Source organism: Ursus arctos, unplaced genomic scaffold (genome assembly GCF_023065955.2).
Source record: "Ursus arctos isolate Adak ecotype North America unplaced genomic scaffold, UrsArc2.0 scaffold_5, whole genome shotgun sequence".
NCBI classification, from domain to species: domain Eukaryota; kingdom Metazoa; phylum Chordata; class Mammalia; order Carnivora; family Ursidae; genus Ursus; species Ursus arctos.
Genome location: NW_026623067.1, coordinates 78,543,483 through 78,557,419, shown reverse-complemented (window position 1 = coordinate 78,557,419; position 13,937 = coordinate 78,543,483). Strand labels below are relative to the sequence as shown.

At 38.0% G+C, this 13,937-nt stretch overlaps 1 long non-coding RNA gene across 1 annotated transcript in view; it reads right to left on the bottom strand.

Annotated features, from left to right (window-relative positions):
- LOC113255053 (uncharacterized) overlaps positions 1-13,937 on the bottom strand; it is a 235,901-nt gene that overhangs the window by 202,515 nt on the left and 19,449 nt on the right. The gene's annotated exons all lie outside the window — the stretch shown is intronic.

The window sequence follows — 13,937 nt, the reverse complement described above, 5'->3', positions numbered from 1 at the left end:
CTATGAAATTTCCTAAATCTCCTTTTAGCTATAGTTAATAATTTACAGGTTGAAGGATACATGCTGGATTATAATCAAATCCTTCAGAAGAGAGGATGCTGGGATGATAGCCTTTCACTATTTAGTATCCATTTATATGATATCACTGAGACTTTTGGCATAGTTTTCATGCCCAAAATGTTTTTAACATCTGCGTGACTGTTCTTTTTTTAAGACTGAGGATTCAGTATTCATTAATCTCTCAAACCCCAATTGGCCGTCAGAAGCAGCTGAATGCTTTCTTTGAGAAGTGCACAAAATATAATCTCAAAATAAATCACAAGAAGTGTAAGGTAATGGTTTTTAGTTCTAGGAAATGCAAGAGTTCCTGGTATGCTTAGGGAGTTAAGTTTAATGTGGTGAAATATTTTATGTGGCTTTGCATTATCTTTCACTTAAATCTGTCATGTGAGAAGCAAGGAAAGTTGAAAATCTCAGTAACAATAGTGGATTAGATTTAGGAGGGAATGAATTGATGTCCGTTTTTATGATATATCAACCTAAAGCAGGTTTCCAGATTCTCTGTTGTTCAGAAATGCATAATATCCATCATGGTAAACATATTAAAATTGCTTTTGGAAAATGAGGATGCTTCACACAGAAGGTGCTTAATCTCTGCAGGTAAATCAGATGGGGGAAAACAGCTTTCTCGTTTGGGTTGCATTTATTATCATTTCTGTACCTTTGATAAGATGGTCAAAATGAACGGATCAACCGGGCTGTAGGCAGTCAGAAGGCTATGCTCATAGGCATGAAATGAACAGTTACTGACAGGGTTTTCAAGAGAAGTGGAATATACCGAGCTGAACCTAACCAGAATGCTAATATGGAAATGGCATAGAGAAATTTAGTAAGAGGAATTTTATTCTGGGTGAAACATAAATGCAAAGTACACAACTCCACAATTTAACATTTAGCTTATTGTTATTTGGGAAAATAAGTATTTCTAAAATTTGATGGACATTGAATATCCTGCTTGCCTTAACATGCTCAAAAACGAGATTATTTCAAGTATGTTGAAGCAGAATTTTGGGTGCCTTTCAGAGAAGGGTATATGCAATAGTCTTAAAGAGAGGGAGAGACTTAAGGAAACATGTAATTCCTCAAAGAAATGGCCAGGAAGTATTATTTTCAAGTGCATTACTATGATCCTTACAGGATAATTTAGAAACTTTATGAATAACTACATGGTTAGATAAGAAAATCCATCCTTGTTGTAAGACATATACTCTCATAATCAATTGTATATGGCTGCTTTTAAGTTCATGGTTGCCTTGGATGTAGCTTGCCAATGAATGCTTATTTGATATAATATGAGAAAGAATTAATAAGATACCATGATGAAACGGACTTGAAAACAGCTGCGAATACAAATAGTGCCTTTGATTTTTAAAGAGAAGATTCCTGCCAGGATAACACAGACCCAGATAATAGAGAACGCAGGAAGCTAAGTTCTGATAGTTTGTAGTTCTTTGCTGGCATGGTTAAACTACTTTGGAAATAGGCTTCAACTCTTAACTTTTCTGAATCAGCTGGTGTGTTCATTCCTGGCTGAACACTGCTCTCTCCTTTAAGACCCCTATTCTTCTTTATTTTTATCAAAGTTACACATGTAACTAGACCGAAGAGTCAAAAAGTTTTGTAAGGCTCGTTAAGAAAAACAGCAACTCCTCACCACCCTCCCCAGACAAAACCACTTTTAGCTGATTTTTTTTGGCACTTCTCGCCCTGTTGCTAGTAATATACTTGGAATGCTATGTCTTGATTTTTCAGTGTCAGGTTATAATCTATCAACTTCCCACTACTAAAATGTCATTGTTCACCTCACTGCTCCTTACACCTCTAGTAAATAGGGTTACCCTTCCTATCTTTCCATCAGCCTGTTAAAGGTATATGGTAACTTTGAATAGATCTATATTCATTGCTTACATTATTATGTCTATGAAATACTTATCACAGCAGCTCCATTTAGTAAACTGTATTATTTTTCCCGTTTGGCACAAGTTTAAATTTTTCTATGAAATGAAAACCTTTCTAGTTTTGCTTGGTTTTCTTTATCATCTCTTTAACCACAAACTCTTGCACATCAAGTAGTCTATTAATTTAGTATTCCAGAAGTATGTCCCGGAGCCCTTTGACCTGCTATGATCTGGGCTGCTTGCCCTGCTATGCCTGATTACCCAGCTGCTGGGGGATCTTCTGTCCCCACCACCCTAGGGACTCACCTTTTCTTCCCTGTGCTCTGTCCTGTTGGTTATGCCTGTCTTTCCTTCCCCACCTTACTCCATTCCTTCCTCCCTCTCTCCCTTCCTTCCTCCCCCCTTCCTCCCTCCCTTGCTCCTTTCCTTTTCTCGTATTTTTGGTAGAGCATAGCCACCTGGGAGTCCAAGAAAAGATGTATGGGGGGAACTTCTGAGGCTTTGTATTATGTGAAAGTGCCATTACTTTTATTCTATCTTATTGATAGTTCATCTTGTCATAGAATTCTCTACAATTTTCCATCAGAAATCTGAAGGTACTTCTCTTTTGGCTTTTGCTGCTTCCAGTTTCCAAAGTTGCTGCTGACAAAAATCTGAAGCCATTTTTATTATTATTATTATTGTTATTATTATTAGAGAGAGGGTGCATGCGCAGGAATGGGATGCGGAGAGGGGCAGAAGGAGAGGGAGAGAGAGAATCTTAAGCAGGCTCCATGCCCAGTGTGGAGCCCCATGCAGGGCTGGATCTCACAACCTTGAGATCAGGACCTGAGCTGAAATCAAGAGTCAGATGCTCAACCGACTGAGTCACCCTGGTGCCCCCCAAAAATCTGAAGCCATTTTAATTCCTAATCCCTTTTAGGTGAACTCCAATCTCTCTTTATCCCCTCTTCCCCCCACCCACATCTCTAGAAGCTTGCTGCATTTTCTTTTTGTCCTCAGTATTCTGAAGTATAGCAATGCTACACTACGATACAGGTCTCTTTGCATCCATTACATTAGGCATGTAATGTGTCTTTCAACCTGAAGTTTTAGAATTTAAGAAAAAATTTTTTTACTTTTCTTCTTCTTTTTTTCCAGTTTTTCATTTCTGGAACACATGTTTTTTTTTCTTGGTATTATATCCGCTGGATTGATCTTCTCATTTTCTTGTTATTTTTATTTTCTTTATTTAAAATTATTTCTTGTTACCTTGTTTTTGTTATGCCAAACGAAGTCAAGGTTTTCTTTATATTCTTGCCTTTGGTAATTGGTGTCTAGAGACATTTTTATTTCTATTAGTTGCTAGGTTTCAATTTGATACAATTTTACTAGATCTATGTTTTCCAGTTTACCAGCTCAAATGCATTAACTCCTTCCAAGTCAAAGGACTTGGAAGTTATTACCATCTACTTAGCACTTTGCTCTGCCTTTTTTTTTTTTTTTTGGTCTTAAAGATTGTTTAAACCTATCTTCTATCGTATTTTTAATATGCTAGAGCTCTTCTGGTTCTCAGGATGTTCCTTGTATTTTAACATCCTGTTCTTTTTTTCCACAGTTGCAGTATCTCCTCTTACATCTCACTGGATATTAATAATACATTTATCTTTAAAGCTCTCTCCTTTTTACACCGCCTGTTTCTTCCAAGCTGCTTTTTCTATTTTTTCCTGCTTTTCATGTGGCAGGCTTCCCTCAGATATCTGATCATTGTAGGGGAGCGAAAAAGTTCATTGGAAGTTCTGAGACGTGAGTGGATCTTGTCAGCTGTGAACGTCACAGTAGGATGATGTAGTGAGCTTTTAGTTTCATGACCTCTAGACATCTTGTCCTGAAGGGATCAGATTCCCAGAGAAAGCGTTTCTAGTCCTCTGTCTAGAGGGTGAGGGCCTAGCTGCTAGTTATCAGGAAATCAACTAAGAAAAGAGAGCAGGAGGTGGCAGTCACTAGTGTTCATACTTGACTCACCTCTGTCCTCACCCCGAAAGGTGTCGTAAGTCCTCCCTGTTTCATTCCTTTAAGAGAACATGCCTCCACCGATGGCAGGCATTTAGAAGGCGGAGGCATTTGGCTGCCCAGATGGGGGGGTGGGGATCTAGAGATTTGACTGCTACTTAAAATCCTCCTTATTCTAGCTCTTGCCTTCTACTCACTCATAATGGTATCTGGTGCTACCATATCTTCAGCCTTCGGGGGAATTCTGTGTTAGAAATCTGATGAGTTCAAAGCTTTCCCCGTTGCCAGTTTAAGACTCCATTTTCTGGGTTCACTGAAGTCTTTTGCCAGTTGAACATCTGCTTTCCGGCTTCTAAAATTTTGTTGCTTTTGCTTCTTTTTTTTCATTTTCCCTGTGCCAGTGGGCTTATGCCTTGGGTGGGGAGTCAATTTATTATTGTTCGACTGAAATTTCCAGAGGGAACAGAATTAGATATTTGTGTTCAATCTGCAGCAGATTGTGTTTCCCAAAGATGATCACAACAATATCTCTGATCTCTTATGCTCTTCTTTCAATGTGACTATGACATTTCTTTCAGGACGTTGTTCCCGTTTTCTCTTGAATCTTGACGACTATGGTGGAAGCGGTGCTTTGTGACTTCGGAAGCTCGGTGAAGAAGGACTACTGAGCTTCTGCTGGTTCTCTAAAGACACCAGCCCTTGGAATCTAGCCTACAACTGTACTGTGGCCAGAACAGAGCAAGAAAGGGCGAGGGTAGTAAAAGCCATGGTGGAGGAGAGAGGGAGAGGCTTTGTTTTTACTGGACATGTGTCACAAAATCTGTTCTTCAATTCCAGCTTTTTCAGGTAACCGTGTGACTTCAGCAGTCTCAGTTTCTTTCTTTTTTTTTTTTTTTTAAAGATTTTATTTATTTATTTGACAGAGATAGAGACAGCCAGTGAGAGAGGGAACACAAGCAGAGGGAGTGGGAGAGGAAGAAGCAGGCTCCCAGCGGAGGAGCCCGATGTGGGGCTCGATCCCATAACACCGGGATCACACCCTGAGCTGAAGGCAGACGCTTAACCGCTGTGCCACCCAGGCACCCCAGCAGCCTCAGTTTCTTTATCAACACGATGGATAACATAAGATGGATAACATAACATAAGATGGATTTGAAGCTTCTAGTTCTAATGTCCTCCAATTTTATGGCATTCTAAGTGATCTGGGACCAGAGTACTGTTTAGCCGCAGAGGGTTTACTCAAACAGACTGCAGTAAGAACGATGTCCTCAAGTTGCGGAACATGGCGGTTTTGATAATAATTGGTGAGGCTGATAATCATGTCTTTGAACTTGAGCCTATGATGTATCCGATGTGGAGACTGTACAGGAACCTGGTGCTCTGTTATAGCATTTTAGCTATGCAACACTATAGTTTGATTTGCAAAGTTTGACTACAGCTTTTCTCTGAGTGTCTTGTGATAGAAAGTAAAGACTGTATCTATGGCAGTGTTGTCTTTGCCTATTAATTTAGTGGGGACACAAAGCACAAGCACACACTGATGCTGAACAGATAAGATAGTTAAGAACAACAGATTTAAAGTAGGAAGATGCCTTAAAGTAATACATAATTAATTGTCAAATCGCCGGTTTATATTGGGACCACTATCCCGTACTTCCTGCTTGCTACCTCACAGATACTTACAAATCCCATGCTGCTTTCTCATATCTTTGCTTTAGAACTTCTGAGTTCTTTGGAACTTCGGAGAACTTAAAACTTAAAGGAGTTTTTCAAGTGTTCTAAGAGCCCTTGTTTATAGATCCCTTGAAGTCAACTTTTCTTGGCAAGAATTTTTATCCATATTCTCCCTCTATTGTGAATTATTTGTTTCCTTTCCCCATGGAATTCCTAATTTTCTATATAAATTATTCTGCAAAGCCAGGGCTGCTGAGGAAAAGGGAGATCTCTTTTACATATGGAAAAACCCCAAATATCTGTATTTGCTTTGGACAATCTTTAATGTTTTTGAAAGGAGGATCCACCACATTGTGCTGGGTCTCGTCTTCATTCCCAGACCACCCCAGTCCTCTCATGGATAGCCCACCCTCAACATTAACAGTTGAAAGAAAATTCTACGCTCACGTTAGCCTCTTGGAGGAAACACAGCAATGAGATCTTTTCCCCTCCACCGAGAAGATTTGAGATTTTGGAAAAGAATCATGCAAGCACTGCATTTATTGTTATATTTGTTTCAAAATTCTACTTTACTCTTGTCTGCAGAATACTTCTCAGTGGTTCCTGGGAAGCTCACATGTCATACCCTTTTGTCTGGTTAGTAAAATAGGTAAGGGATAGATAAAACTTTGAGTCATTGTTGGGATGAAAGCCATTCCGGACAAACTCTTAATTAAGAGGCTTAAAAAGGATCAAAACATGCATGAACCACTGAGATGCCCTACTTAAAATAATCATCTAACCAATAAGGTGTTATTCTTTATGGGAGGATTTCTCAGTTACTCTAGGGCAGCAGAACTCAAACCTTATGAGTATCAGAATTAACTGAAGGGCTTGATAAAACAGATTGGTGGGCTCCGCATTCATATTTTCTGATTCAGAAGGTCTGGAGTGAAGCCTAAGAATTTACATTTCTAACAATTTCCCAGGTGACACTGACGTTACTGGTCTAGGAAAGCACAATAAGAACCATTGCATGGGGCAACTGGGTGACTCAGTCGGTTAAGGGGTTAAGCATCGACCTTCGGCTCAGGTCTTGATCCCACGGTCCTGGGATTGAGCCCCGCCTCAGGATCCCTGCTCAGTGGGTAGTCTGCTTGTCCTTCTCCCTCTGCCCCTTCCCCCCACTCCTGCACACTCTCTGTGTCTCAAATAAATAAATAAAATCTAAAAAAAAAAAGAAAAAAAGAACAAATACAGTAGGGAGCCTGGATACTGAGGGTCTCTACTTAATGAATAACAAACACTTTTTTAAAAGATTCCACAATAAGTAAGATCATGATATTTATCTTTCTCTGACTTATTTCACTTAGCATAATGCCCTCAAGATCTACTCATGTAGAAAGTTGCTAAGAGAGTAGATCTTAAAAGTTCTTTTCACAAGAAAAAAACCTGATAAATATGCGTGGTGAGGGATGTTAACTAGACTTACTGTGGTGATTAATTTGCAATATATATGTATATTGAAACATTATGTTCTACACCTGAAGCTAATATAATGGTACATGTCAATTATATCTTAATTTTAAAAAAGACATTTTTGGAAGTTTTGGTGCTTGCAATAGCAAAAACGTCTTCCTTATTTGATGATTTAGTTCTGTTGTGGTTTCTTTGTTTTTTTTTTTTTTTTTTTTTAGAGATTTTATTTATTTATTTGACAGAGATAGAGACAGCCAGCGAGAGAGGGAACACAAGCAGGGGGAGTGGGAGAGGAAGAAGCAGGCTCATAGCAGAGGAGCCTGACGTGGGGCTCGATCCTGTAACGCCGGGATCACGCCCTGAGCCGGAGGCAGACGCTTAACTGCTGTGCCACCCAGGCGCCCCTGTGGTTTCTGGTTTTTTGAGCAAACAGCTGGAGTTCCAGCATCATCCAGCTTTTTGTGGCTGAACATATCTCCATCTCACAAAAAGGAAAAGCGGTTCAGTGATCCAAACAGGAACTTATCTAACCATGATGCACCACGATGATGCAAAAGTTGACATCCAGAAAGCACTCCGATGTTGGGATTCTATTGTCAAATTCAATACCTTATACCACTGCGTATTGGATTTGCTCTGCAGTAGTTGACTACTTTAAAAAGCAAAACATGTATCAAGTATGAATATTGCCCAATGAATCCAAGTGTGTGTGAAATATCACTTTTCTTAATTTTACTTAAATGTTCCAGGTCTCTGTCTGAGTCCTCCATTTTTGGGGAGGGGGTATGGCAGAAAATTTAGTCTGTCATTTTTGTGTTCTGCCACCCTTCATGCCATGCAAGAGCTTCTGTGATCTTAAGGTCCCTCTGGACATTTGTCATTAGTAACCAGCTAAATGTCTAGTAGGCTGCTCTGTTGCTTTGGTACCCCAGTTGGCTTAATGACTTTGTTCATTAGATAAATATTTATTGAGTGTTAACTATGTGCTTTTTAAAATTACAGTTGTAGTATGTATTTGGTAATGCAAAAGAAAACCACAACACATATGTGTATTATGAAACATAAAAATAAGATGAATACCCATGAATAATTCCCCAATAACTATGACTATGAACTGTGTGTTCCTTTCTCATTCAATGTCCTTGCATCCCTAGCCACCCTAAATTTTGTGTTTACCATCCCCTTGTTTCTTAAAAATAGTTTTATCACATAATTAGGTATCTTAACCTAGAATATTTAATTTTGCTGATATTTGAGTCTTATAGTTTTATACTGTATGTAGTTTTCTGAAACCTGACTTTGACTAAATATGTTTCTAAGATTCACCTGTGTTGCTGTGTGAGGTGTTATTCATTGCTGTATAGTTTTTCTTTGTGTGAATATATCAGAACATATTTCTCCATTCTCCTGTTGATGGACTTCTAAGTAGGGTTGTTATGAATAAAGCTTTTACGGACACTTTGTGTATATCTCTGTTGACGTACCAAATTTTCTCTAGGATTTTTCATCTCAAATGAGCAATACACTGATGCTATGGAAAAGAAGGTGATATTAGAATACATTTTAAGTATCTTTTTTTCCTCTTCAATGTAAAAGATTGTATCAAGTATGTTTTATGGAAAACTAGTTCCATTAACCACACTTTCAAAATGTGTCCCATGGTCAAATAATAGTGATAAGTACTCTATTCTATGTACCTCCTCTGGAAAGCCATGGTAAAATTAGCATATCAATGGCCCTGAAAAGTCCTGCAATAAAGGAAGTGTTTAATTTTATTGAATCTAGTGGTTCCCATGGATTTTGATCACAGAATCCTTTTTGTTCATTACATCCGTTAATATCTCATGGTACCAATACTCCATTGAACACATTTTAGATATGCTAATCTATTGCATAGATGCTATAGCACTATATAGCATTTTTAATTGTGTCCTTTTGACACATAAATGAAATTTGATATTTATAGTCTAGATTAGGCAGGAAATCTCAATAGAGTAATAAAAAATCTTACGAGTAATAGAATTTCTTACCTAAAATCATTAATTCTGTCTTAATATGTGATCATTGTGATTGATTGCCATTTACTGCTTGTCCTGGTCTCATTTCCATTTTTTGTAGCAGGACCATCAACCCTAATCTAGATACTGGAAGAACAATGAAAACAGTATAAGGATAGCTCTTGTTTAGTGTGCCACCTGGATTTAAAAATAAATTCTGGCTTCTCTATGACTAGTACTGGAAATATTCCTTGAGTGGTGACCCCTGCATGTTTGAGAGGCTGGGATGAATCCTGGACCCACTCATGCACAGTCAGGGCTGTTTCCCTGTATATCAAGATTCAGACATTCCAGAAAAATCCATAGTTGCTCTACTCTTACTGGGACAGAAAGTAACTTTTATATTTTACCACCCTCCTCCCCTCAAAATCTTTTTGTTTGTGTCTTATTTCTCTTTGGCTCAGTTTTTGAATTCTCCTTCTCTCCTTTAACTGACGAGATTGTTGGCTTATTTTGATGGTATGCCCAAAGTTTTGTTTCAACATTTCCTCAGAATTCATCTCTAGGATTTTCTTTTCAACTCCTTCCAAGCTAACACTTGGAAAAATAAAATCTCATCCCTGATTTTCTTAGAACTCAAAATTTTAGGATGCTACAACTCAGGGTCAACGCTCAAGGTCCATTTAGCTAAAAAATTCAGTTCCAGGTATCAGGCTTTCTATGTCTTCTTTCTATCCAAGTAACCCCTAGAGTTTAGAGTATGAAACTCTACATTCAGTCCCATTGGCTAAGGCTTGCTTTCCCACTTTATCCTATTTGCCAGACTCTGGACTTATTCGAATTTCCCCCTTTCTTAGATTTTTGTGAGTTTTCTACTATATCCTTTTTATGAGATGGTATCACTCTCTCTGCCCTGTGGCACACGCTGCAGTGAACCACAGCAGCTTCCAGTAATTTTTAAATATTATATAGGGCCTCAATAGCACTGTCTTTTAATAATTATGAATGACCAAGCTAGGTGATGTAAGTTGTTTCCATAATTCCTAGGGTTTGAATGCGTTTCTTGAAACATTTTCTCTTGAGTGAGTTTATCTCCCCGGGAAATCTGTACCCTATACTATTGAATCTTTGAATATAACATGAATGTAGTTCTTTGGGCAGGGCTAAGCGTGTCTGAAGCACACCACATGCTCTACAGAACATGCCACAAATCTCTCTTCCTGAAAGTGTTGGCAACATTCCTACAGACAGACATTTTGCATAGATGTATCCAATATGGATGGACATTCACTGCCACAACCTATTCTTTATTTGACTCTGGTGAATTTCCTTTTCTCACCACCTAATTATTCACTAGTCAACTCAAATCCTTTATCTGACTCCGTCCTAACCACTCTAGTTGGATAACTTTGTCTCTTGGTTCATCACGAAATCTCATGATGAATTTTCAACCTCTCACTGTCTCCATCTCTGACCTTAAATGCTCAGCCTTTCCACCTATTCTTTGTCTGAGTAGATCTTCTCCATTCGAACTTAATTAATCCCTTTGGCTCCTCTTCTTCTGCCTTTAAGTATTTGTCTAGCTAGTTACCATCTCTCTCTACTCCATTTTCTAGTCATTCATGTCAAGGCTTAAATACAATTGTCTCAAAGAAGACTTTCCTATTGTAAACCTAGAATAACCCAGCTGGCTCTCTCCATCACATCACCTGTTTTATTGTTTTTCATGGCAATTATTATCATCTAGTATACCTTATTTATGTGTTATTGATTGACTTGTTTTTTAATTCCTTGAGATCAGTGACCTTGTCTCTTGTTTATTCTCAGTGCCTAGAGTAATGCTTAGAGCATAGCAGGAGTTCAGTTAATATTGTTAAATAAAAAAGTGTATCCTCCAATATCTTCATTTCTACATACTCTTTCCTTCCAGCCTGTAAATATATGCTTTATGTTCCCATCTTAAAAATAGCACAAGCAAATAAAAGTAAAACTTTCCTTCATTCTGATAGCAATCGTCTAACCTTTGCCTTTTTATGACAGATGTTATCACTCTCTCTGCCCTGTGGCACACGCTGCAGTGAAACACAGCAGGAATTGGCAAATTAGGCCTCACCAACAGATCGCCTGTTTTTATAAAGTTTTATTGGGAAAAGCCATGCACGTTCATTTATGTATTGCCTATGGATGCTTTTTGCCCTACAATGGTACCATTGCATCTTTGCCATAGAGATCATGTGCCCACAAGCTGAAAACATTACTATCTGGTCTTTTCAGAAAATGTTTACCAACCTCAGGATCTAACTCCTGTTTGTTTTGTTGTTGTTGTTGTTTTTTTATATACACACAGCATTCTCCAACATTGTACTATGCCACAATTTCTTGCATTCTTTCAAATCTCATTTCCTCTTTCTCTTCCTTCAGTCTGATTCCATCTTTAGGACTATACTATACTTCTTTCTTTATGGTTAAAAATGGTGCCCTAATTGCAAGACACAGTACATGTGCTTGAGTCTTTATATTTTGGGGTTACTATTCTCCATCTGACTCTCTTAAAGCTCTCTACTTCCTTGGTTTCCACAGCTCTTACCCTCCTCTTCCTTTTCATATCTTCCTGACTATATCTTTTCTTTTTCTTAAAGAATGTTTCTTCAGCTTGCCCCTTTAGAATTTGGATATCTGAGGATTCTGTCCTCAGCCCAAATTTCTCAATCTGTCTACTTTTTCTTGCATAAACTCATTTAAACCTTATCAGTTTCAATCTCACTGATCAAGTTCAGGACACATCATTTTTCTACTTGACCCTTGTGGCAGCCTCCTGACTGGCCTTCCTGCATTCAACTTTACCCCATCAAAGCTACCTCCTACCCACCTGCCAGAATGTCAGTTTAAGGCAATGGTTCCCAAACTTTATTTTTTATTGGGCATCAGACTCACTTGGAGTGCTTATTAAAATATTGATTGTTAGGTCCTACCCTTGGAGTTTTTACCAAGTAGGGGTCCTGTGGGGCCTAAGAATTCGCATTTTTTGTTCCTAGGTGATGCTGATGCTACTGTTTTAGACCACACATTGAAAACTCCCGGTTTTTAAAAAAGTTTGTATTGCATCCATCCCTTTCTTAAAACCACAGAGTGGTTTCCCATAACCTGCAGTATTAGACCCAAGCTTCCTATTATGTTGTATAATGTTGCCCTAAATCTTATGCTTTCTACTTCAAGGGATTATCTCTCCCATTCTCTGACTACCACTTGCTTCTACTGTAACCTCAAGCTCCACATCTCACCATGTGCCCTGGCATTTTAACCCTCTGTGCTCTTGATCAAGTCCAAAATTTCCATGCCTTCTTCACTCATCTTCTCCTCACTCTTTAAAGAGGTATTTCAAGTGCTCTTTCCCTTTCTGAGCTTCCACAGTAATCAGGACACGTTTCCTTCATTACCTTGTGCCTCTATCCACAAGTGCTTTATGGATATTTGTGTTTATTTTGTCTCCTCTAAACTATGAGCTGCTGCTAGCAGAGTGGTATGGTTCTTTCTCACATCACAAAATGAAGGCTCATTTTAATGTATCTACTTGGAAATATATTTTCCACTGAGATTGAGAGCACAGGAAAATTAGTGCTTCCATACATTACTAATCACACTGTAAATTGTTCTGTCCTTTCTAAAAGTAATTTGGCAGAATCCATGAACACCCCAAAACAAAAACAAACAACAAAACAAAACAAAACAAAAAACAAACCTTGATGTTCTTGGTCTTAGTCATTCTACTTCTGGGAATCTGATCTAAGAAAATAATTCAAAATATGTCCAAAGATGTATGTCACACATAGCTTATAATAGCAAAAACAATGGAAAAAACCCAATGTCCAACACCAGGGAGTAATTAACTACAATGCATCTAATTGGTGAAATATTACATATTTAAATGATGATTTTGAAGTGCCTATGGCATGCATAATAATATTTTTGTTGTAACATTAAGCAAAAAATAAGGATACCAAATGTTAATATAAACTATGATTCTAACTATGTAACAATATTTTTGAAAAAAAAAAAAAAGCCTGGAAGGAAAGGTACTCAAATTCTAAGTTAGGATGATGAGCTTATGACATGACTTTTTAATTTGATTACATTTTAGAAAAACAAATAAAAAAACCTTATTTTAACTATCTATGCTGCTTCATGTTCATGCACTGTTCTTTTTAAAATTAAAAGGATGCATCAGTCATGGTTACAAAGGCAATGCTCAATTAGTGGCTTGATCTCGTATCTGATCTTCTCTAAGTTACTGCAGGATATGATTTTAGGAACTAAGAAATACCAAGAGCCATAACATTGAATGATATATTGACAAAATGTAGCCTAAGTTTCACGTAACAGTCAGAACTAAGATGGCTTTTGTGAGAAGAGGAAGCTGAATATAATATGAAGATACCAAGTTACAAACCAAAGTATCAATCACCAGTGAATTAGATAAATGCAAACATCACGGCAAAGTCTACAGGTTAATAAGGCATTGGTGTAGTGTAATGGTTGGAGTTCACGCTGTCTTGCCACACTCTGGATTTAAATCTAATTATGTCTCTTCACAATTCAGTAACTTTGTGCAAGTTTTTTACTTCTTGAAGTCTGCTTTCTCAGCTATAAAATAAGGGTAGTAATATTTACTTATGATACGACTTGCTGCTGATCGCCTACCCATAGCCATCCTACCATCCTCTCCAGCTTGCCTCCTTCCACCGTCCACATGCTCCCTTTCTCTTTTACAAACACACATTTTCCATCAGAGTCTGTCTCTCCTTCTATAGTCTCCAAATATCAGATTGTCGTATTCTCAGCCCTCCGTTAGTCAAACCAG